This window comes from Nomascus leucogenys, chromosome 9 (genome assembly GCF_006542625.1).
Source record: "Nomascus leucogenys isolate Asia chromosome 9, Asia_NLE_v1, whole genome shotgun sequence".
Lineage (NCBI taxonomy): Eukaryota > Metazoa > Chordata > Mammalia > Primates > Hylobatidae > Nomascus > Nomascus leucogenys.
The window spans coordinates 33,089,006-33,113,202 of record NC_044389.1 but is presented as its reverse complement, the minus strand read 5'-3'; the positions used below and the strand labels follow the sequence as shown (position 1 = coordinate 33,113,202).

Here is a 24,197-nt window from a genome sequence, read left to right as displayed (position 1 = left end):
AATAGCATGTGTTGAAAGGTTCACAGGATCTTTGTTGAATATAGAAACTCACGGGGTGTCATTGAAAATATGCCTTCATTTACCTGGTTTCTGTAGAGCCTTTTTCTGATGCCTCCCACCTCATCCCCAGTCACAACAAGTGTATTTTCTTCTATGGGGACAGGAATCACCTAGTAATACGTAAAGGTCTGGTTCAGTGGTTTCCCACCTAGACTGCATATTAAATTTTCTGTGGGCTTTTTAAAAAGACAGATATCTTATAGTAACCAGAACAGCATGGTCCTGGCATAAAAACAGACACATAGACCAATGGAACAGAATAGAGAACCCAGAAATAAATCCATGCACTTACAGCCAACTCATTTTTGACAAAAACCCCAAGAACATTGGAGAAAGAATGGCCTCATTAAAAAATGGTTCTGGGAAAACTGGATATCCATATGCAGAAGAATGAAACTAGATCCTCATTTTTACCATATACAAAAATAAACTCAAAATGGATTAAAGACTTAAGTGTAAGACCTTAAACTATAAAACAACTGAAAGAAAAACATTGGGGAGATGGTACAGGACATTGGTTTGAGCAAACATTTATCTGCATAAGGCCTCAGAAGCACAGGCAATAAAAGCAAAAATAGACAAAGGAGATTACATGAAGCTAAAAAGCTTCTGCACAACAATGGAAACAATCAACAAAGCAAAAAGACAACCTACAGAATGGGAGAAAAATATTTGTAAACTATCCATCCGACAAGGGATTTGTAACCAGAATATAGACAGAACTCAAACAACTCTATAGCAAAAGACAAATAATCCAATTTGAGAATGGGCAAAGACCTGAATAGACATTTCTCAAAAGAAGATATACAAATGGTCAACAGGTATATTTAAAAATGCCCAACATCAATCATAGGGAAATGCAAGTCAAAACTACAATGAGATATAATTTCATTCCAGTTAGAATGGCTATTATCAAAAAGACAAAAAATAGGCCTGGCATGGTATCTCACATCTCTAATCCCAGTGCTTTGGGAGGTCAAGGCAGGAGGATCACTTTAGGCCAGGAGTTTGCGGCTGCAGTCAGCTATGATTGCATTAATACACTCCAGCCTTGCAACAGAGGTAGACCCTGTCTCTAAAAGAATAAAATATTCCAGGTGTGGTGGCTCACGCCTGTAATCCCAACACTTTGGGAAGCCGAGGTGGGTGGATCACTTGAGTCCAGGAGTTCAAGACCACCCTGGGCAACATGACCAAACACTGTTTCTACAAAAACTTAGCAGGACATGGTGGTGTGTGCCTGTATTCCCAGATACTCAGGTGGCTGAGGCAGGAGAATGGCTTGAGCCTGGGAGGTCAAGGATGCAGTGAGCCATGTTCATGCCACTGCACTCCATCCTGGGCTACAGAGTGAGAGCTGTCAAAAAAATAATTAATATTAATAAATAAAGAAAAGTTAAAAAATAAAGAAAATAAACAGTGACAAATGCTGGTAAGGATGTGGAGAAAGAGGAACGCTTGTACGCTGTTGGTGGGAATGTGTGGTAATATAGCCATATAGAAAACAGTATGGAGATTTCTCAAAAAACTGAAAATAGAATTACCATATGATTCAGGAATCCCACTGCTGGGTATATAACCAAAAGAATGGAAATCAGTATATCAAAGCCATATGTGCACTCCCATATTTACTGCAGCACTATTCACAAGAGCCAAGATATGGAATCAACCTGCGTCCCTCAATGGATAAATGGATAAAGAAAATATGGCATATATACACAATGAAATATTATTCAGCCATAAAAAAGAATGAAATCCTGTCACTTGCAGCAACACAGATGGAATTGGAAGTCATTATGTTATGCAAAATAAGCCAGGCACAGAAAAACAAATATTGCATATTTTCATTCATATGTAAGGGCTAAAAAAGTGGATCTGATAGAGGTAGAGAGTAGAATCATGGTTACCAGAGGCTGGAAAGGAAAGCAGAGAGGGGAAATAAAGAGAAGATGGTTAAGGGGTACAAATATACAATTATGAGGAATAACTTCTGGTACTTGATAGTACAGTAGAGAGATTATAGTTACCTATAATTTATTACATATTTCAAAATAGAAGAATTATAATGGTCCCAACCCAAAGAAAAGATAACTATTTGAGGTGATAGACATCCCAAATACCCTGATTTGCTCATTACACATTGTGTACAGGTATCAGAATATCACATGGTCCCTAAAATTACATGTACAACTATTCAACTATTGTTATAGCAGCAGGTAGTTAGGCAGACATGAGAAGGGCAGGACAAGGTGCCCCCTCACTTCCCCCTGCACCAGGAATGTCAGGTGACCATCAGGTGATGGTCAGGTGGTGGCTAAACCAATAATAATTGGTTGCAGCCAGTGTCTCCCAATAGATAGAAAACACCTGAAACTGGTGAGCAGCAGCTTCCTGATAAGATCTCAGGAGGTGGGCGAGTGGGCTCAAGCATGCACACTCAGGGGCAAAATGGCAGAGTTTAACTGGTATATGACCTTCTAGGACACCCAACTGGTAAGGGAAGAGAGCCTCGAGTGAGCATGTGCACAACTCCAATAAACACACTGTGCATGTGGCCCCTCCCAAGTGCTAGCAGGCCACTGCACATGCGGACAGCCCACCCCAAGGGAAGAATCAGAAGAGATGTAACACAACCCAGAAAGCCTGCCAACATACAAACACCAAGTTGAAGGTCAAACTGCGCACTTGATCTCTCAAGTCATCCACTTGGCCCTCTTCCAAGTGTACTGTATTTTCTTCATTCCTGCTCTAAGACTTTTTGATAAACTTTCATTCCTGCTGTATAACTTGCATGGGTCTCTCCTTCTGCCTTATGCCCCTGGGTTGAATTCTTTTTCCTGAGGAGGCAAGAACTGAGGTTGCTGGCCAGGCGCAGTGGCTCACACCTGTAATCCCAGCACTTTGGGAAGTGGAGGTGGGTGGATCACGAGGTCAGGAGTTCAAGACTAGCCTGGCCAAGATGGTGAAACCCTGTCTCTACTAAAAATACAAAAATTAGCTGGGCGTGGTGGCAGGCGCCTGTAATCCCAGCTACTCAGGAGGCTGAGGCAGGGAATTGCTTGAACCTAGGAGGTGGAGGTTGAAGTCAGCTGAGATAGCGCCACTGCACTCCAGCCTGGGCAACAGAGTGAGACTCCATCTCAAAAAAAAAAAAGGAATTGAGGTTGCTGCAGATCTGTATGGATCTGCTGCTAACACTATTATTTATCAATCAAAAAACAAAACATAGATGCCTAGCTCCTCTCTCAACAGCAATTGAATCTGAATCGCAGGGAATAGAGGCCAGGTGTTTGTGCCTTTTAAATCTCCCCAGGTGTTTCTTTTTTTTTTTTTTTTTAGTTTTTTTTTTTTTCTATTTTTAGTAGAGATGGGGTTTCACCGTGTTAGCCAGGATGGTCTTAATCTCCTGACCTTATGATCGGCCCGCCTTGGCCTCCCAAAGTGCTGGGATTCCAGGCGTGAGCCACCGCACCCGGCCCAGAGTTTTATTCTTTACAGGAGGTCAGTGCCCATCACGTTCCCTGTCTACAGACAAATAAAAAGCTGCTCTCTCCAGAGGCGCGGCAGCAGTCCTGACGGTCCAGTGAGACCCAGAAGGTTCCAGGAGACCTTCAATCCTGAGTCCCTTTCAGTCATCGTCTTCTGAGTCTTCTGTGGACTTGGATGCGCTCTCTGGCAAGTCATCTCCCATCTGCTGGAACCTTCCTAACTGTGAATCCCACATGTATTTGATGGTCACCTTGAATTCAGCCATCTCATACCCAAAAAGCTTCAGGACATGAGCCTGCTCTGGAGTCAGCACATCGCCCTCCTTGCATACCTCGTAGTCAGACAGCAGAGTCACCACACCTCTCTTGAGGGCAGTGGGCAGGCCCAGCTGCCTGAGCTGTGGCTCCATGGAGTGGGGGAACTGCTCCAGGGGCCCTGGGTCCAGGCTCACAGTGAAAGCTGCTTTGTTACCAGCTATGGCGTAGTCCATTTCTGTGTATTCGTGAACCACTCATTCACCTCCTCCTTTGTGCGGTTGGTGAACAGGAGACCCACTTCACCCCTCAACCTTTTGCTGACCTGGTGCAGGTTGTCTTTGTATTCATCAGATGGGCTCCGACCCAAGGCCACCATCATCACCTTGTTTTTGCCAAAGAACATCCGGCTGTGCTTCCCGGCGTTCCGGATGTCCTTCAGCTTGCTGTTCCTCATGTTGGCCACAGAGAAGATGAAAAGGTACTTGTAGGTGTCCACACATTTTCGAAGCTCTTCTATCAGGTTTTGTTTCAATCCCAAGCCTTTGTTGGCAGTTTTGGTTAAGGAGACTTTCTTGTCGCACTTGGATTTAGGCATCGCACTGAATCTTCAAGTGTTTCTTATATAAAGTAAAGGCCGAAAACCACAGATAACAATTTTACCTTATAGTATTACTTTAAATATTACTACTATCATCATGATCATGATTCTTGCACATTTGTTTGCCAGTTTAATTTTATAAGAATTAATGGCAACAAGGGCATCATCCTCCAGGATGAGCCCTTTTTTATATTATGCTTTCCTGGTAGCCTGGTGATGTTGAGGCAGCTGCAGAACCAGAAGAGGAAAGGGTCGGGGCTTTCCTAGGCCAGTCTTTCCATGATAAAGAAATGGCGCTTGTCGATTAAATAAATTTCTTGAAAGATCTCTGCATAGTTTTAAATTCTCCCTTAATCTGACTGTGAGCTAAATTGCAATCTGAAATATTTAAGTTATATCACCAATCAAGTGGCTAATTGAGAAATCTCCTCCTTCTCCTTCTCCCTGCAAAGCTCAACCAGACTGTTATAAATGCAAAGTTAGTCCAGGCACAGTGGCTCACGCCTGTAATCCCAGCACTTTGGGAGGCCAAGGTGGATGAATCACTTGAGGACAGGAGTTCAAGACCAGACTCACCAACATGGTGAAACCCCCATCTCTACTAAAAATACAAAAATTAGCTAGGTGTGGTGGCAGGCGCCTGTAATCCCAGTTACTCGTGAGGCTGAGGCACAAGAATCCCTTGAACCTGGGAGGAGGAGGCTGCAGTGAGCTGAGATCACACCACTGTGCTCCAGCCTGGGCAACAGAGTGAGTCTCCATCTAAAAAGATAATAATTAAAATTAAAAATGAATAAATAAATGCAAATTTAAACCTCCTTTCCACATGCCCCTAAATATGTTTGCATTAGATCTGTATTGTTCTTAGCTAATTCTGGTATAGAAAATGACAGGGCCTTGTTCAGGCTTCTCAGAAGTCTGTGCCAGGAGGGGCCCTAACCCAGAGCTGGAGCTAGAGTTTCAGAAAGTATTTGTGACATGTTCTCTATATAAGCTATGGACTCTGGGCCATCGTGGTCCATCAGCTCCCTAGAAAGAGAGAGTGGGCCACCTAACCCTATGAGGGGCACTCTGAGTACAGCAAGGGCCCCAGAGAGGAGACAGGCCAGTCCTGGGGCTAAGGGAAGCTGCCCCAGGGGGCAAGAGTCATTTTTTGGAAAATAAAATCCCAAACCTCTGACTGAGTTATACTCCAGTACACAATTTTATATATATTCTAACCTCGAACCACTTCTCTTTCCAGACAAAGTGGATAGGCATGTGCATTGTTCAAAGCTCTGTTCACTGGGAAGATTTTCTCTTACCCCTGTCTTTTTCAAGGTCAGGCCTGAGTGACACTAAGTGCAGCTGTCATCAACGTTCAACTTGCACACGAGTACCAAGCCAACCGATCCATAAAGCAAGCTTGGGCTTTTTGATCCTCCTTTAGCTGTTGGTTAAGAATTGCCCATATAGCCATGGGTGTTAGAAAAGGGATGGGTGCCAGTGTAACAGTGGTGGGTGCCAGGAGTCTGAGCTCTCTGCTGTGTAGCCTGCTGTGCCCTCTTCCTGCTTTGCTCAGTTCCAAGTGTATACCATTTCTATTGTATAATGAATTTTGCTGGACCCATCTGACCTTATGACTGACGGATATGACAGGACCCAGTTCAAGAAGAGGAGTTCTGACCAGGTGCAGTAACTCACACCTGTAATCCCACACTGTGGGAAGCCAAGGCAGGAGGATCCCTTGAGCCCAGGAGCTAGAGACCAGCCTGGGCAACATAGTGAGACTCTGTCTCTAAAAAAAAAATAATAAATTAGCCAGGCATGGTTGTGTGTGCCTATAGTCCCAGCTAGGCTGAGGTGGGAGGATCGCTTTAGCCCAGGAGGTCAAGGCTGCAGTGAGTGGTGACTGTGCCACTGCACTTCAGCCTGGGTGACAGAGTGAGACCCCCATCTCAGAAAAAAAAAAAAAAAAAAAAAAGCAGTTCTGATGTGTCACATGGGCAGGCATTCTGCTTCTATCATAGTTTCTAGCCCAGTACCATGTCTGGAGTTATTTTTTTTAAAGGCACAGGTTTCATCAGCATATTGCATGGTTTTGATCCACGCTGGAAAGTGAGAATGGTAAAACTGGGTTAATTTACCTCATGGGAGTCATCATAAGGATCAGAGTAGATAAGGCTGGTGAAAGTATTATACCATCACAACATTATTGTTGCAGAAAAGATTGTTACTTTGGATGTTGCTTGGAAATATATTCGTGGTGAGCAGACTTAATCTTTTTTATTCTAGCCTTTTGATGACTATGGTATTACTTATAAAAGGATTTTATCTCAAGCAAAACAAAAAAGCAATGTTTAACAATAGCTCTAGTTAAAGATACGGCTTAGAATCTAGGCGGGGCGCGATGGCTCACGCCTGTAATCCCAGCACTTTGGGAGGCTGAGGCAGGCAGATCACGAGTTCAGGAGTTTGAGACCAGCCTGGCCAACATGGTGAAACACCGTCTCTACTAAAAATAAAAAATTGCCAGGCATGGTAGCACACGCCTGTAATCCCAGCTACTCAGGAGGCTGAAGCAGGAGAATCGCTTGAACCCAGGTGGCAGAGGTTGCAGTGAGCCAAGATTGCACCACTGCACTACAGCCTGGGCAACAGAATGAGACTCCGTCTCAAAAACAAAACTTCCTTCCTTCCTTCCTTCCTTTCTTTCTTTTTTCTTCTCTTTTCTTCCCTCTGTGGCCCAGGCTGGAATCTAGTCGGCTCGCTGCAGACTCCCTGTGTCCGGCTCCCGTGATTCTCCTGCCCCGGCCTGCGGGCTGCCTGGGATTGCCGGCGCGCGCCACCACCACTGCCTGCTTTTTCTCCTTTGACTGGAGGCGCGGTTTCGCCATGTTGGCCAGGCTGCTCTCCAGCTCCTGACCCCGAGTGCTCTGCCAGCCTCGGCCTCCCGAGGTGCTGGGACTGCAGACGGAGTCTCGCTCACTCGGTGCTCGGTGTTGCCTGGGCTGGAGTGCGGTGGTGTGGTCTTGGCTCGCTGCAGCCTCCGCCTCCCAGCCGCCTGCCTTGGCCTCCCAGGATGCTGGGATTGCAGCCCCTGCCCGGCCGCCGCCCCGTCTGGGAGGTGGGGAGCGCCTCTGCCCGGCCACCCATCGTCTGGGAAGTGAGGAGCACCTCTGCCCAGCTGCCCCGTCTGGGAAGAAGTGAGGAGCGCCTCTGCCCGGCCGCCCCGTCTGGGAAGTGAGGAGCGCCTCTGCCCGGCCGCCCATCGTCTGGGAAGTGAGGAGCGCCCCTGCCCGGCCGCCCATCATCTGGGAAGTGAGGAGCGCCTCTGCTCGGCTGCCCCGTCTGGGAAGTGAGGAGCGCCTCTGCCCAGCCACCCCGTCTGGGAAGAAGTGAGGAGCGCCTCTGCCTGGCCGCCCCGTCTGGGATGTGGGGAGCGCCTCTGCCTGGTCGCCCCGTCTGGGAGGTCTACCACGGAGGCCAGAAGCAATGTGGGGGCTGGACGTGGTGGCTTGCGCCTGTGGTCCCATCACTCTGGGAGGCCGAGGGGGGTTGATCACTTCAGGCTAGGAGTTCGAGACCAGCCTGGCCAACATGGCGAAACATATGAAAAATACAACAGACAAACCAACCAACCAACCCAGTGACAACAAAACAGGTCTACCCTGGAGTCATACTCTAATTTTTTCTATTTTCCTCCCTTTCTGATCCTTTATCCCACTTTCTTTTTCTTCCTCTTCCTTCTCCTTCTTTGTCAAATAGAGGATTGAGTTATTATCATTGATCCATACAAAGTCCCTCTCTCATTTATTTTCTTTAATTCCCACTCCCCATTTCTATTCCCCGTCTTCCCATGTGCAACCTTCCTAATATGTTTGATACGCATCTTTTTGTTTGTATGTATTTTTAGAAAATGTTTATTGTTTTGTGTGCAAAAAAAATTAATAAAAAAAAAAAGAGATCTAAAAAAAAGAGAAAAAAAAAAAAAAAAACCAAAACAAAAGAATCTATCTGCCTGGCCAGCCTGTAAGCAATCTATGTGGCAGGGTTTCTCGTGTGTTTTTATGTCTTTGGTGGTGATGATGGTGGAGACAGCTGATTTTTAGTAGTTGCCCAAGGAGACATACTGATATAAACCCTGCATCTTCCAGCCCCACCCAACAGAAGTTGAGCACCCCCTCTTATCTTAAATAAATGGGTCACACCCAGGCTTTAGAAAATAGTTTTTTGTTTTTCGTTGTTTTTTTTTTTTTCTAATACACCTTTAATTGTATTAGCTGCGTTGGTATCTGTTAAAGAAATGCTCCCTATTACGGCTTGATGGCAGATTGAGAAAATGTGTAAGATGGGTCAAATCTCCAAGCCAGCTGTGTAAGGTGGGGAGCAGAGAGAAGATAATCCACTTAATAATGATATTGGAGCTTGCTTTAAAAAGACACATTCAGTGTTTTAGCATCTATATCATCAACTGCATTTTATAATTCAATTATTTAATACCTCTGTCCAAATTATCAGCAGTCCAGGAAGTCTCTCACCACTTCCACCAGCAGGTTAAGGGCCTTATCAGCATCCCCAGTATAGGAGTCAGATGATAATTCTCAACTGAGCACAACAATGTTGGGCCCCACTCTGAGTCTCCTGACTCACAGGCCCAGTTCCAGGGCTGTCATTCACCCAGCCTCACAATCCCCAGCTCTACTCTTTAAGTTTCCAGCCTAGCGGGGAGTTCCCCTCCAGGAGAAAGGAGTGGCAGAGTGGGTTTTCAAAATCCAAGACCTGAGCGGTGACTGGCCCAGGGCCTATCTCTAGTCTTTGGCCATAGAGTGGCTGGGCTCCCATTCTTCCTCCAAATTAGGCTACCTACCAGTGTTGCTGGAAGAAGGCATCTGCTAGGCACATTAGATGCTGTGCCTGGCCTAGTGCCTTTGTGTCCTAAAGGCAGAGCCAAACCATCCCAGGGGTCCAGCTCTCAAGGTGTGCAATCAGATGACCAGATGTGGCAGAAAACCAAAGGGTGCGGTAGCTGGGCATGTGCCTGGGTGGATTTACATGGGGTGGAGCTAAGGCCTGGGTCCAGTCCTTCTGGGTTGGCTTTAATGCAGCACTTTCAGAATGGAGTGTGCTGTTCAGAAAACAATATTTGTCAGAAGAATTTTCTTTCTTTTTCCTTCCTTCCCCCTTCCCTTCCCTCCCCTTCCCTTTTTCTTTCTTCCTTCCTTCCCTTCCCTTTTTCTTTCTTCCTTCCTTTCTCTTTTCTTTCTTTCTCTCTCTCTTTCCTTTCCTTCCTTCCTTCCTTCCTTCCTTCCTTCCTTCCTTCCTTCCTTCCCTCCTCTCCTTCCTTCCTCCCCTTCTTCTTTCCTTTCTTCCTTCCCTCTCTTTCTTTCCATTTCTTAATAATAAGTGATGAGGCCGGGCACAGTGGCTCATGCTTGTAGTCCCAGCACTTTGGGAGGCTGAGGCAGGCTGATCATGAGGTCAGGAGCTCGAGACCAGCCTGGCCAACACAGTGAAACCCTGTCTCTACTAAAAATATAAAAATTAGCTGGGCATGGTGGCGGCCGCCTGTAATCCCAGCTACTCGGGAGGCTTAGGCAGGGAATCTCTTGAACCTGGGAGGTGGAAGTTGCAGTGAGCCGAAATTGCGCCACTGCACTCCAGCCTGGGCAACAGAGCTAGACACCGTCTCAAAATAAATAAATTAATAAATATAAAAAAAAGTGATGAATATTGGACATAGTGGCTCATGCCTGTAATCCCAACACTTTGGAATTACACCGGTAATCCCAGCACTTTCAGCCAATGCAGATAGATCACCTGAGGTCAGGAGTTCAAGGCCAGCCTGGACAACATAGTGAAACCCCATCTCTACTAAAAATACAAAAATTAGCCTGTAATCCCAGCTATTCGGAAGGCTGAGACAGCAGAATTGCTTGAACCCAGGAGGTGGAGGTTGCAGTGAGCCAAGATCGTGACCACTGTACTTCAGCCTGGGCGACAGAGTGAGACTCCATCTCAAAAATATAATAAAAATAAAAATAATAAGTGATGAAACTTTTGGAAGTTTGGTGACTGGGGCCCAGCGTCTTTATCTCAGAGCTTATATTCATGTGTGACCAGTTAGTTAAATTGTCCAGAAATGCAAAACAGTAATCACAGGGCCCCATCCTGAGTCTTCCACGGAGGTTAACTCTGGTCTATGACCCAGACTTCTTCCCTTTTCCCTCAGAATCAGCCACCTTCTTGCCCCATAAAAACAGGGAGGGGTTATCATCCCTCCCTCCCCTCTCACATGACCTCGCAAGGCTTCAGTAACAGTGTCTTGCCATGAGCCCATGTGTCACAGCACTAGCAGAGCCAGCCTCACTTAACTGCCCTTCGTTGCCAACATTAACTGCTGGGCTTCCTGGGTGCTTCAAACCAGAAGACTTCCTGGGGGCTTAACATCAGAAGCATCTCAACACGCAGCACCAGGGCCACAGGCTATGGCTAGAACTCTTGAGGTTGTGCCCTGTGGTCATTTTGCCAGTTATGAGTGAACCTCAAACAATCGAGAACTGGGGCTCTGTTCCAATAACCTCCCCGGTAACTCACATGTTTCTCTTAACCTCATGAGTCTGCAGAAGCAGACTGGCAAGTGTTCAAGAACAGGCCATCTCATGAGGTTTCCTGTACTTCCTGCCACTGCTGTCGCTGCTGCCAGGGGCACACGTCCCCCAGAAAAGCCTTTCTCATGATAGGGTAGCATTTCTGCTGCCAGTTGTGGCAGAGGCCAGATGTGAAGGGCATGAAAAGACAAAATAATGAAGAGGAAATATACCCTCCACTTTATTGTTTTAGAGCTTTTTTTCCCTTTGTTTTTGTGGATTTTTTTTTTTTTGGGAAGAAAGGGAATAGAAGAAAGGGGTGATGGTTTGAAAAATTAACATGTAAGCCCATGTAAAATTTGCAAAGAGGATTCACAGTGGGTTGGAAGAGGTCGTGTCATTGTGGAATTAGCCACAGGAGTGTGCAGCCCTTTCAGTTGTACACTAAAATGGCAGAAGTTTGCATCAGTCAAAAGCAACATCCCAGTTCTTTCCCTGCATTCACCTGAGAAGCTTATCATGTTCAATAATGTATCCCAGTGCCCAGAAAAGTGCTTGGTACCAAACTGACACTCAAGAGATTATAAATATCTCTTGATGATTGAATAAATGAATAGAGGTGATTTTGGCTGACATTAACATTAGATTTAGAGAAAAATAGTTATTTTATAGCAAAACAGATATGAATTACTTTATTGCCATAGCATAATCTCTGTCCCCTTTCTTTGTTCACTATCTTTATTAATCCATAAGTGAATCTCCCCTGCCCCATCCCCAGTCATATACCCATACGAAGTGCTTACCTTTTATTTTTCTGTACTCACCGATGGCAGATTTTTTAAAAAAAGATGGCAGCTTGCACAAGGAGCAGGGTGGTCAACGTTACATGACAAGGTCCCTGGCCTGTGTATCTTCTCCTCAAAGCCTCAAATGCTTATGCAGCCCAAGGATAGAGGGAACCAGAAGGCTGTGGTCAGCCTGAAGTGACTTTGCCACATTTGAAATGACCCATGAGCTAAGTGCCTATGGAGACTATAACAGTTGTGAGACTCCCACAGCAGTTCCAGATAACTTTTAAAGTTATCTAATTCAACTGCTCAGCCTCCCAAAGTGCTGGGATTACAGGCGTGAGCCACCACACCTGGCCACATCTGTATTCTTTATGCTGTATTAAGGTAGCATCATTCTCAGTCCTGCCATGTTGTTACTACTGGTTTTCCTTGTATTGAGCTTTCCCCTAAATGTGCCCGTTGGGCTTCTGTGCTTGAGTTCATGGATAGCCAGGACTTGCCATGTCTGCTGGGCCCAGCAAATCTGCAAAAGCATGCCCTCCCACAGCCACGTTGCAGTCACCAGACATTGTCCACCAAGTCTCTGGGAAATCCATAAGAATGCATTTACATTCTTTTTTTTTTTTTTTTTTTTTTTTTGAGATGGAGTTTTGCTCTTGTTGCTCAGGCTGGAGTGCAATGGTGCAATCTCAGCTCATGGCAACCTCTGCCTCCCAGGTTCAAGTGATTCTGCTGCCTCAGCCTCCCAAATAGCTGGGATTACGGCACATGCCACCACGCCCAGCTAATTTTGTATTTTGGGTAGAGACGGGGTTTCTCCATGTTGGTCAGGCTGGTCTTGAACTCCCAACCTCAGGTGATCTGCCCACCTCAGCCTCCCAAAGTGCTGGGATTACAAGCATGAGCCACTGCACCCGGCCACGTTTGCATTCATATATGGAAATTGACTGTTTATTTTGTTACTTAAACTCTAGTATCACTACTGAACTCTTATGTCTGCCCTCTTGTTAGCCATTTTCTGTGTTCTCTCTTTGCTACTGTTAACAGTCTTCATAGAATCTGATTTTGTCCTTTTATCTTGGGATGTGTTCTCATACTTTAAATTCTAGATTTTGAGCAGGGCAGGATATATACAGGACAAGCTTAAAACATCTTGTAGCGCCAGAAAGTAAGAAAGTGCTCAAAAACAAAAACAAACAAAAAAAACAAACAAAACAAACACACACTGATGGGGCCATGTCAAAGAGACACAGGAGGAAACTGAAAGTGCTCCCAATGTCCAAAGCTGGAACAATTTGAGCAAAAAAATAAAGTAGTATTGAAAGTAGAAAACCTGCTTATTCATATAAACTGGCTGGGTGCAGTGGTTCATGCCTGTAGTCCCAACACTTTGGGAGGATGAGGTAGGTGAAACACTGGAGGCCGCGAGTTCAAGACCAGCCTGGCCAACATGGTGAAACCCTGTCTTTATTAAAAATACAAAAATTAGCCAGGTATGGTGGCACACACCTGTAATCTTAGCTACTCGGGAGGCTGAGGCACAAGAATCACTTAAACCCAGGAGGCAGAGGTTGCAGTGAGCTGAGATCGCACCACTGCACTCCAGCCTGGGTGACAGAGTGAGACTCTGTCCCCCTCAAAAAAAAAAAAGAAAAGAAAAAAGAAAAAGAAAAAGGAAAAAGAAAGTAGAAAATCTGCTTATTCGTATAAATGAATATCCTTTCTGTCGCCTTCTTCCTCATCCTTGTTGGATTTACTCTGCCTTTGGCCGGAATTTTATCCTCTCTCATTGTTCATTATACAATGAATACCAAATTCCTGTGGGGTTTTTGTTTGGGGTTTTGTCTATTTTTTGTTTTTATTGCATTTTCTTGGGCATCTTCCCTCTTTTCACATTCTGAGATGGGCTTTGAAGGCTGATAGCGATAAGGGATAGGGAGAAAAGGTAAAACAGGCAAGAAGTATGTGAAATGCCTAGATGGAGTTTGACATTGTAGATAGCGTGGCCAGGTAAGGCCCCACTGAGGGGAGCACTTTAAGTAAAGTGCAGGAGGAAGTGATGAAGTGAGCCATGTGGTTATCTAGCAACAAGCATGACGGACAGAAGAGCAAGCACAAAGGTCCTGAACCAGGAGCAAGCCTGGCATGATCTAGAAATAGCAAAATGTGGCTTGAGCCAAGTGACTGAGGAGGAAATCAGCAGGAGATTAAATCAGGGAGGTTATAGGAGGAAGAGCAGGTCATGTAGAACATGATATGTTTTTGTGTTACTATGCTGGGGAGTGAGGAGATACTATTAGAAATTGTGTATGTGAATGTGTTTGTGAGGCTTGTACCTGGAATGATGCAGGAAAAGTGGATCCGGGCTAAATTTGCCAGACTAAGAGTTATGGACTCGTCCTTTTAAGCAGAGAGCAAGGTCATTAAGGAGAAGAGAGAATGCATGTATGCAACAGTTTCCAGGCTACAGTTTAGTTCTGTGCATACTGTGAGAATGTGTTGAATGTTTGTTGATTGGTTTATTGATAATTTCTAAAGTTTGCACGTAGAGAAATAGATCGAGAAAATGGTCATGAGTAACTGGAAAAGTAGAGCCAGGTTTTTTGACTGATAGCTCTGTGGCATCTCTAGGCACCACTTTCTTTAGAAATTTGGCTCTGATGAAAATTAATACCAGACCACTTAACTTGGAGCTATCATCAAAATTATCCAGAAGAGAGATTTAAAATGCACATACCTCAGCCTATTCTTAGGAACTCCATGTAAGTAGGCTGGGGGAAGGGCCCAGGTACACATATTTTGAGAAAGCTCCCAGGTAATTCTGATGTGCACCCCTGGTCAAGGAACCAATCGCAAACCTCTAAATCCATGGAATAGTTGTTTAATTTTAATGTCTATAAGACCCAAGTTAGTGGAGTATGTGAGAATCCCTACACCAGCTGCTTATGAGCAATGGAAACAAATAAATCAAGGAAATACAAACAGGAATGTCACTTGGCTGCCTTTAAATAAGTTTCTTCTCATTAGAGTGAACATCACCTTTAAGAAATTTGCATCATTGGTAGACAAATAGAAGGTTCCACATCCCTGATCCAAGAGGATATGACTAAGAAAAGCAATAGAGTAAATAAGATTGTAGAAGGTGATATGGTTTGAATGTGTACCTTCCAAGTTCATGTCTGCAGTGTTGAGAGATGGGATTTTGGGGAGGTGATTGGTTTATGAGTGTTCCAACCTCACAAACTGATTAATTCCACTCATGGGTTAATGGATTAACGGGTTGTGGAGGGGGTGGGTTAGTTATCACCAGAGTGGATCTATTGTAAAAGCCAGTTTGGACATCTCTCATGAGCCTCCTCACCATGCAATGCCCTGAGCCACCTCAGGATCCCACAGAGAGTGCCCAGCAGCAAGAAGTCCCTCACCAGATGCAGCCCCTATACCCTGGACTTCTCAGCCTCCAGAACTGTAAGAAATACATATATTTTCTTTATAAATTATCCAGTCTCAGTTATTCTGCTATAGCAACAGGAAATAGACTAAGACAGAAGGTATTCTAAACATAGTAGCTTGGAACTCAGACTCCAGTGTCAGACAGTTCTGAGCTCACTCTAGTTCTCTGTCATATATCAGCTTTGTGAAATGGAATAACTACCCTCAGCTTCATCATCTGTAAACTGGGGATCATAAAGCTACCTATCCCTTCGTATTTTGCAGGGAATAAAAGAGAACAATCATGTAAAATACTTAGCTCACAGTGCCTACGTGATAATAGGTGTTTAATAAATGTTAGCTCTTATCATTTTTTTCATACTGAGATACATCCTAAAACTGAGTCTTATAATGTTAATCAATAGATTTTTTCTTTCTTATCAATATGTGATTTGCTTACAATTGGTGCTATATTAAAGTTGATGAAAAAGGTATTAATGACTACTAGTGTACAGCATAGTCAGTGACTTTAGTAAACATAAATTTACAAATAGGGTTATGAGTTAATTCATAATGTTTTGTTTAAATAATTTGAATAGGCCCAGAAGATATCTGCTTATATTAGCAATTATATCAATTATTGAGTATCTACTCAATAAAAATAAATACTTCTTTCAAATATATTCCAAAAAGTCACCTTTATATTAATTCAGTGGACCTTCCAAATAATGCAAATTGATGCCATTGTTAACATCTATAAAATGATTTTTTTTTTTTTAGGCAGATGATAGCAGCCTACCATTATCTGAATCTATTGAAATGGTATAACAGACTTTGGTTGCAACAAGAGCAATTACAGTCAGAGAGAAAGTAGAACTAGAAAGTGTAGACAGAACTACTCTGGTATGTCTTGGTTGCCTCCTGCTCTGAGCTGACCTGACACTAATTAAGCATCACTGGGGGCTGGTTGCAGTGGCTCATGCCTGTAATCCCGGAACTTTGGGAGGCTAAGGTGAGAGGATCACTTCAAGTCAGGAGTTCAAGACCAGCCTGGGCAACAAAGCGAGACCCTGTCCCTGCCAAAAAAAAAAAAAAAAATAGGCCAGGTGCAGTGGCTCACACCTGTAATCCCAACATTTTGGGAGGCCAATGCAGGCAGATCACTTGACGTCAGGAGTTGGGGACTAGCCTGGCCAACATGGCAAAACCTGTCTCTACTAAAAATATAAAAATTAGCCAGGCATGGTGGTGTGCCTGTAGTCTCACCTGCTCAGGAGGCTGAGGCAGGAGAATTGCTTGAGCCTGGGAGGCGCACGTTGCAGTGAGTCGAGATCGTGCCACTGCGCTGCAGCTTGGGTGACGGGGCAAGACTCTGTCTCAAAAAAAAAAAAAAAAAGCCGGGTGTGGTGGTGCACTCCTGTATTCCCAGTGACTCAGCAGGCCAAGTTGGGAGGATTGCCTGAGCCCAAGATTTCTAGGCTACAGTGAGCTACAATCACCTCACTGCAGTCCAGCCTGCGCAAAAGAGAGAGACCCTATCTTTAAAAAAAATAAAACAAAACAAAGCAAGAATCGCTGGGGACTCTTTATTGTGTCTGCTTTGAGGGCGCTGCTAAGAGTATATCCACTGCATTGCTCAGTGTCCCTTTTAATGAGGACCCTTTGGAAAAAGTTTCCCCTAGTTTTAGTTTCAGTGTTCGTTATTTAACGAGTGTTTACAGAGCATCCCACTATTTGCCAGACAGTGTTCTGGAAGGTACAGTCTTTGTGCTTATGGGCCTCACATAATGGGAGAAATACATAATGAGCAAATGATTAAATAAGTGAATAAAAGTTATGTGGTGATTAACTGTTATGAAAAAAATTAAAGAAGGTGAAGCAAGACAAGGGGGTAGAAAAGGGAAGGGAGGCTTCTGAGACTGGAAAGTCAGAAACTTCTTTGAAGATGGGACTTTCAGCTGAGACCTGAATGGCAAATTCGACATGTGAAGATGTGGGGAACAAGCATTCCAGGAAGAGACAAAACATGGTGTAAAGGCCTCAAGTCAGGCATGAGTTTGGCATGTTCAAGGAACAAAAAGGAGATGAGGGGTGAGAAACATGGTGGAGAAGCAGGGAGGTGCTGGCTGACAAGGCTTCAGGGGCCAGCAAGGACCTGCAGGAATCAGAGGTGCAGTGGGAAGCTGCTAGAACTTGGAAACACATCTGAGTTACTCTGAATAAACAGTGTCATGTTTGTTTTATGATTCCTGTGACCTGTATATCTTAATCCATTTCCTTTTCTCATTCCCTGCTCAAAAGCTTAGGGCTAGATTTATGACCCAAATTTGTTAAATACCTAGGATCCAATCCTGCATGCTACGGACTGAATGTTTGTGCCCCCCAAATTCATATGTTGAAACTTTATCCCCAATGTGGTGATATTTGGAGGTGAAATGGGATTCATGCCTGTATAAGAAGAGACATGAGGGAGCTTGCTCTGCCTCTCTGCTCTCTGCCACATGAGGCTACAAGAAGAAGACAGCCATCTTCACACCAGGAAGCAGGCTCTCACTGGACACCAGATCTCCCAGCACCTTGATCTCAGTGCCTCCAAAACTGTGATAAATAATGTCTGTTGTTCAAGCCATCCGGTCTATGGTACATTTGTCACAACGGCCCAGACTGAGTGCATTTTGTATTTGCTTCATTCCTGGTACCACCGTGTGCCTAGCACTGTGTTTCCTTTTCCTTTCTCTTTAACACTTCTTATTTTACCTAATTCTGGCTTATGTTATCTTTTGAATAAGTCACTTCAAATCTTTTTTTGGATGAAGGTGTATGTACGTACATACATGTATACATAAACAATGGTGAAAGAATGTAGGTACTGATGCCTCTTTCATGGGGTCTTCAGGATTGGACAGATTTTTATCTATCCACTGGAATGATTTCAGCTCAGATGAACTCAAAGCATCTATGACTGTCTGCATCTTTTGTTTTAGCATGTAGCTATGGTTTTAGAAGGGATCACAGTTGATACTCATTTGAAGTAGTTATGTTCTATAAAGTTTCTGTAAGCCCTGAATTTATGAATACCAAACCATTTTTTTTTCTTTTGAGACAGAGTTGCCCAGGCTGGAGTGCAGCAGCGTGATCTCTGCTCACTGCTACCTCCGATTCCCGGGTTCAAGCAATTCTCCTGCCTCAGCCTCCTGAGTAGTGAGTAGCTGGGATTACAGGCATCCACCACCACGCCCAGCTAATTTTTTTGTATTTTTGGTAAAGACAGGGTTTCACCATGTTGGCCAGGCTGGTCTCGAACTCCTGACCTCAGGTGATCTATCCGCCTCGGCCTCCCAGAGTGCTGGGATTACAGGTATGAGCCACTGCACCAGGCCAGCCAAACCATTTTTCCCAGGGGAAATATGGTGTTCCCGCAAGCCGCTGGCTACATTTTCATTAACCAATCAATAGATACCTTTGTTTTATGTGTGTTTCTGTTTAAAGACACGTTATTTAATATATACTGTTGATTCATTAACATTGAACTCATGTCCAACAGCACTATAACTCGTGCCTGAACCAAGCTTAGCTAACACATGTATTTTCTCCATAAGGCATTTAGTCTTGTTGCACTTAGCAACACCAGACAGCAATTTAGCCCTATGCTTGGGGGCCATTTTAACAGCACAATCACCAAAAGAAAGTGCAAAAATATGAAAAATGTAGCACTAAATAGACTGCAAAAATGACACTTGATTATAGTATGAGAGCTGGAACAAGAAGGCACAGCGTCACCTGTTTCATCTTAGCTTGAAACATGTATGTCCAGCTACTCAAATATTTCTACCCTCTGCACAGGCATCTGAATGATTAGGGAAGTGTCTTGAGCATAGATTTGGGGGCTACAAATAAATTTTAGTGAGTAAAATTTGCAAACACAGAATCTGTGAAAAATAGGAATTTACTACATTTTAAAAAAACTTTTACCTTTAAAGTAGACCAGGGTAATCCCAGTATTGGGATGTATGTCAGCAAGTCTGGGAGCTCTTTATCCATTTGCTGAATGTAGGGGGCCTTCAAGTGGAGTAATCCTGGAGGCATATTTATTCCAATGTGAAAAATGCAATCCATAGTTCAAGTTTATATATACCAAGAAGCTGAGTGGTTCAGTCCTTGTACTACTGGTACATGGAGATTGTTTTTATGACTTGAAAGAAAGAGTCCGTGTTATTGGGAACATTAGGCAAATGAATTAGGAGGCTTATTTTTCAGCAGTTTTCCCTAAGGCAGTTAAGGAACCAGAAGGTATAATCAAAGTGGTCAGTTGTATCAGAAATTTCTGGAAGCACTGTGGTTGAGAGGAGAGGCAAAACTTCCAGCCTCTTATCCAGAGGAGGCCCTCACTGTCCTCGGAATTTGGACCTCCCAAACAGCTGGCCTCTAAATGGCTGCCCAGATGGGACAGACCAGAGGAACAAGGAGCAAAACTGGGCTCTTCATAGTTTCCTCTTCTTCATTCCCCTTGGTCTGTGTTTGTAGCTTTCCACCACTCTCCTAGGTGTCACTCTTAGTTCTTCAGTCATGCTTGGTGCCCCTTCCCCTTGATCCCCCTGGTTGTCAAATTCTGTCAGGCTCCACCTTGCATCTTTATTCACCTTCCCATGCTCACAGATACAAGCTTGGTCTATGCCTTCACTAATGCTCTCTAACTCTATTGCAAAACATGCCTGATCATTTTCTCTGCCTTTACCTCAACTTCCTCCAAGATAACTTCTTCCTCAAAGAACCCCTTCCTAAAAAACCTTCTGGGATTCCTGTGTATGATTTAAACTCAAACACCTCTGACTTCAAACTCCTCTACCTACATTCCTAGTTCTTTCCAAAGTAATCCCTTGCTTCTTCTAGTCCTACCTGTCACTGCTTTTCTACATGTGCTCATAAACTTTAGGGAACCTATTTTCCTTGCTGTTTTCAAAACATAACTAAATTTCCCAACTTCATGTCAGGAGTTATCCTGCACCTTCTACCAGATATATCTTCTTTCTATATCCATCATTTACAACTATTCCCAGGATTAATGACAGTTTCCCAGTTCCCCTGCCTGCCAAATAGATGCAGTTTTCTGCTTCCCAAACCTCCAAAGCACTTTACTTTTTCCTTACTAGAATTTTACATGTTTTGCTTTACTGTAATTATTTTTGTCTATATCTTTCTTGCCATTAATCCCTACTATAAGAGCCATAAAGCTTCCTTACCCATAATTCCTAATAAAGGCCTTGCACAGAATAGGTGCTCAATAAATATTTATGAAACCTGAAGGGCGTTTTAATTATCCCTTGGTAACTTGGCAATTTGGTAGCCACCTCTTTAGAAAGGGAAAGAGGAAGAGAAGAGGGAATGCCAGCAGAATTTTGGGCTGGGTGCCGTGGCTCACGCCTGTAATCCCAACACTTTGGGAGGCTGAGATGGGTGGATGGCTCAAGCCCAGGAGTTCAAGACCAGCCTGGGCAACATGGTAAAATCCCATCCCTACAAAAAAAATACAAAAATCGGCAAAGCATGGTGGCTCACGCCTGTAATCCCAGCACTTTAGGAGGCCGAGGCGGGCGGATCACAAGGTCAGGAGATTGAGACCATCTTGGCCAACATGGTGAAACCCCATTCTACTAAAAATATAAAAATTATCTGAGTGTGGTGGTGTGTGCCTGTAATGCCAGCTACTCGGGAGGCTGAGGTAGGAGAATCGCTTGAACCTGGGGGGCGGAGGTTGCAGTGAGCTGAGATCGTGCCACTGCACTCCAGCCTGGTGACAGGGTGACACTCTGTCTATACATATATATATATATATATATATATATATATATACACATACATACATACATACATACATACTTATAGCCTGTCTGTAGTCCCAGCTACTTACAGGGATGAGGCAGGAGGATTGCTTGAGCTGCGGAGGTCGAGGCTGCAGTGAGCCATGATCATGCCACTGTACTCCAGCCTGGGTGACAAAGTAAGACCCTGTCTTAAAAAAAGAAAGAAAATATAGATGTGGTAGGAAATTGTTTTCAGTTATCTGGAAAAAAGTTGCATGTCTCATTTTCTTTTAAAAAAAAACAGAACTTCCCTAAATTCTTATTTTGGATACAGAATTGAAGAAGCAATAAAGGAACTGCTATTCCAGAATTAATTTTGATGAACAAGTAAGGGGGCATCAGGATTACAAAGATGAGGAAAACTTTAGGAAAAAATAACCATGACAGCCAAAACTCCCATGTGCCAAAAAGTAAATTGTGAGTTATGAACAACCAACTTCTGAAGCTGATTCAACAAAGTTAACTGAGAATATATTTTGTACCAAGCACTGTTCAATAACTAGGAATACTGCAAAGTTCCTATCCTCATGGAAACTGCTGTTTATTGGGGGAGGGAGTAATAAAAAGCAAATATGCAAACAAATATACCACATAATTTCAGGTAGTGATAAGTATTATTGAAAAATAAAGCAAACTCTTGGGAGTTTGATTCTAGGACTAATGTAGGCTATATACAAGATAAGCTTAAAACACAGTGCCAGGAAGTAAGAAAGTACTCAAAAGTGGAGAAACAAAACAGATAAACAAAACAACCCCACATTGATGGCAATACGTCAAAGAGACACAGCAGCAAACTGAAAGAGCTCCCAGGGCCAAAGCTGGAAAAATTTGAGCAGGAAAGTAAATACAGTAGCATTGAATTATAACCCAAGTACAGAATAAATAACCATAAGTCCACACTGGCACACAAAAATGACTGAATAAATAAATAAATAATGGGAGGGAAGACAGAAACCTTCCAGACAGAGGAATTCCAAATAACACATGGAGATAATCCACTCTCAAGGAGATGGAGCTTAATTCCCCATCCTTTAAGTGTGAGCTGTGCAGGGTGACTTCCTCCAAAAAGGTACAGTATAAAAAGGGGTTGGAGGGGGAGTAACTTGAATAACTTTAGAGTAGAGAAACAGGACAAAGAATAGCTCAGGCAGATGATCAAGGTCAACATCAACAGTGATAAGTCATGTTGATAGTATGTACCCTTGATATGATATGATGAGAATGGCGCTTTCCCCCATGATCTTCCTAACTAAAACATATAACTCCAATCTAACCATGAGAAAAACATCAGACAAATCCCAATACAGAGACAATCTATAAAATACCCAATTAGTACTCCTTAAAACTGTCAAGGTCATAAAAAAGGAAAGTCTGAGAAACTGTGGCAGTTAAGAGGTGCTTAAGGAGATGGCAGTTACATATCATGTGGTACCCTGGATAGAATCCTGGAACAGAAAATGATACTAGGTTAAACCTAAGGAAATCTGGCTAAAATGTAGACTTTCATTAGTAACAATGTATGAATATTTGTTCATTAATTATAACAAATGTATTATACCAAAATAAGATGTCAATAATTGGAAGAACCCAATGTGAGGCATATAGGAACTCTGTACTATTCTTTTTAATTTTTCTTTTTGTAAATCAAGAGCTATTCCTAAAAAATAAGTTTATTTTAAAAATAAATAAAGCAAGCTCGGGAGATAGTGGCAAGGATGGAAGGCTGCTATTTTGGTGGTCAGGGAAGATCTGTCTGAGGTAGAAACATTTGCACAGAGACCTAAATAAAATGAGGCCAAGCCATGAGTCTTTCTGGAGGAAGAGTATTGCAGGCAGAGAGATGAGCAGGTACTAAGGTGCTGCTGCAGGGGGGTGTTGGCAGGGGGGTGCTGGCAGGGGGTACCACTGCAGGGGGGTGCTGGCAGGGGGATGCTGCTGCAGGGAAGTGCTACTGCAGGAGGGTGCTGCTGCAGAGGGTTTTGCTATGCTTTTAGCATGTCAAAGGAGCAGCAAAGATGCCAATGTGTATGGAGGAGGCTGAGTGGTAGGAAATGGGGTCAGGGAGGTACTAGGGCAGGATGCTGCTGTCTTTTAGGCCATGCAAATGTGAATTCTTTTGTGGGTGAGGCACAAGGCAGGATGGCATAGAGTGCACTCCAGAGCTAATCTGTGGAGGTCTTATCCTGACTCTTCCACATGGGAGCTGTAAGACCTTGGGACAGTCATATGCCCTCTCTGACAGGTGGATGTATAATAGCTGTAGGATGTAGATCATGCCACAGCTGCCCTCACAGGAGTGTTGTGAAGACTTGACAATCTGTAAAGCACTAACATCCTTCGGCACATAATAAGTGCTGTATAAATAAGTATTTAGCTATTATTGTGTGGAAAGCCCCTGGCAAGGTTAAGCTGAAGAGTGCCAGTGGCTTAGATTACTCCTGTGAAGCCTCTCTCTATGCTCATTGGGGAGAACAGACTGGAAGGAGGCAAGAGCAGAGGTCAATGAGGAGGCCAGAGATCAGTGGTGGAGGCCAGAGTGGCAGTGGCTTCAATGTGGCAGGGATGGTCATTATGGGGCTTCTGGATGAATTCCAAAAGCAGATTTGCCATGATTTGCTAATGGACTGGATAAGGGGTGTAAGTGAAGGGGAGGAGTAAGCTTGTCTTCCAGAACTGAGCTTGAGTAACTGAGCAAATGGTGGTGCCAATTTATTGATATGGGGAGAACTGAGGGAAGATGATTTTGCTTGATTGGTTGGTTTGTTTTGTTTTCTTTTGTTTTTTTGTTTCAGTCTGGAGAAGGATTAAGACATATTAAGAGAGGAAAGTTCAAGTTAAATGAGAAGCTCTCAAAAGTTCAATTCTGACAATATATTACGAAGGATTCCAAAATGGGAGAAAAGAGGACGGCATCTGAAGATGCTTATGTAGTTATAGGCTTTGTTATTTAATGAGCTCAGATTATTCCTTTAAGGCAAAAAGAGATAAAGTGGCATGGAACTGTACCCACACATTGTACCAATATCAGTTTCCTGGGTTTGCTATTGTACTATAGCTAAGTAAGATGTAACCATTGGGGGAAACTGAGGGAGGGATACTCCAGACCTCTGAGTACTATCTTTCCAACTTCCTGAAAATCT

At 43.7% G+C, this 24,197-nt stretch overlaps 1 long non-coding RNA gene and 1 pseudogene across 1 annotated transcript in view; both read right to left on the bottom strand.

Annotated features, from left to right (window-relative positions):
* Positions 1–24,197, bottom strand: part of LOC105738764 — a 111,856-nt gene that overhangs the window by 46,365 nt on the left and 41,294 nt on the right. The gene's annotated exons all lie outside the window — the stretch shown is intronic.
* On the bottom strand, positions 3,689–4,401 carry LOC100602286 (annotated as a pseudogene).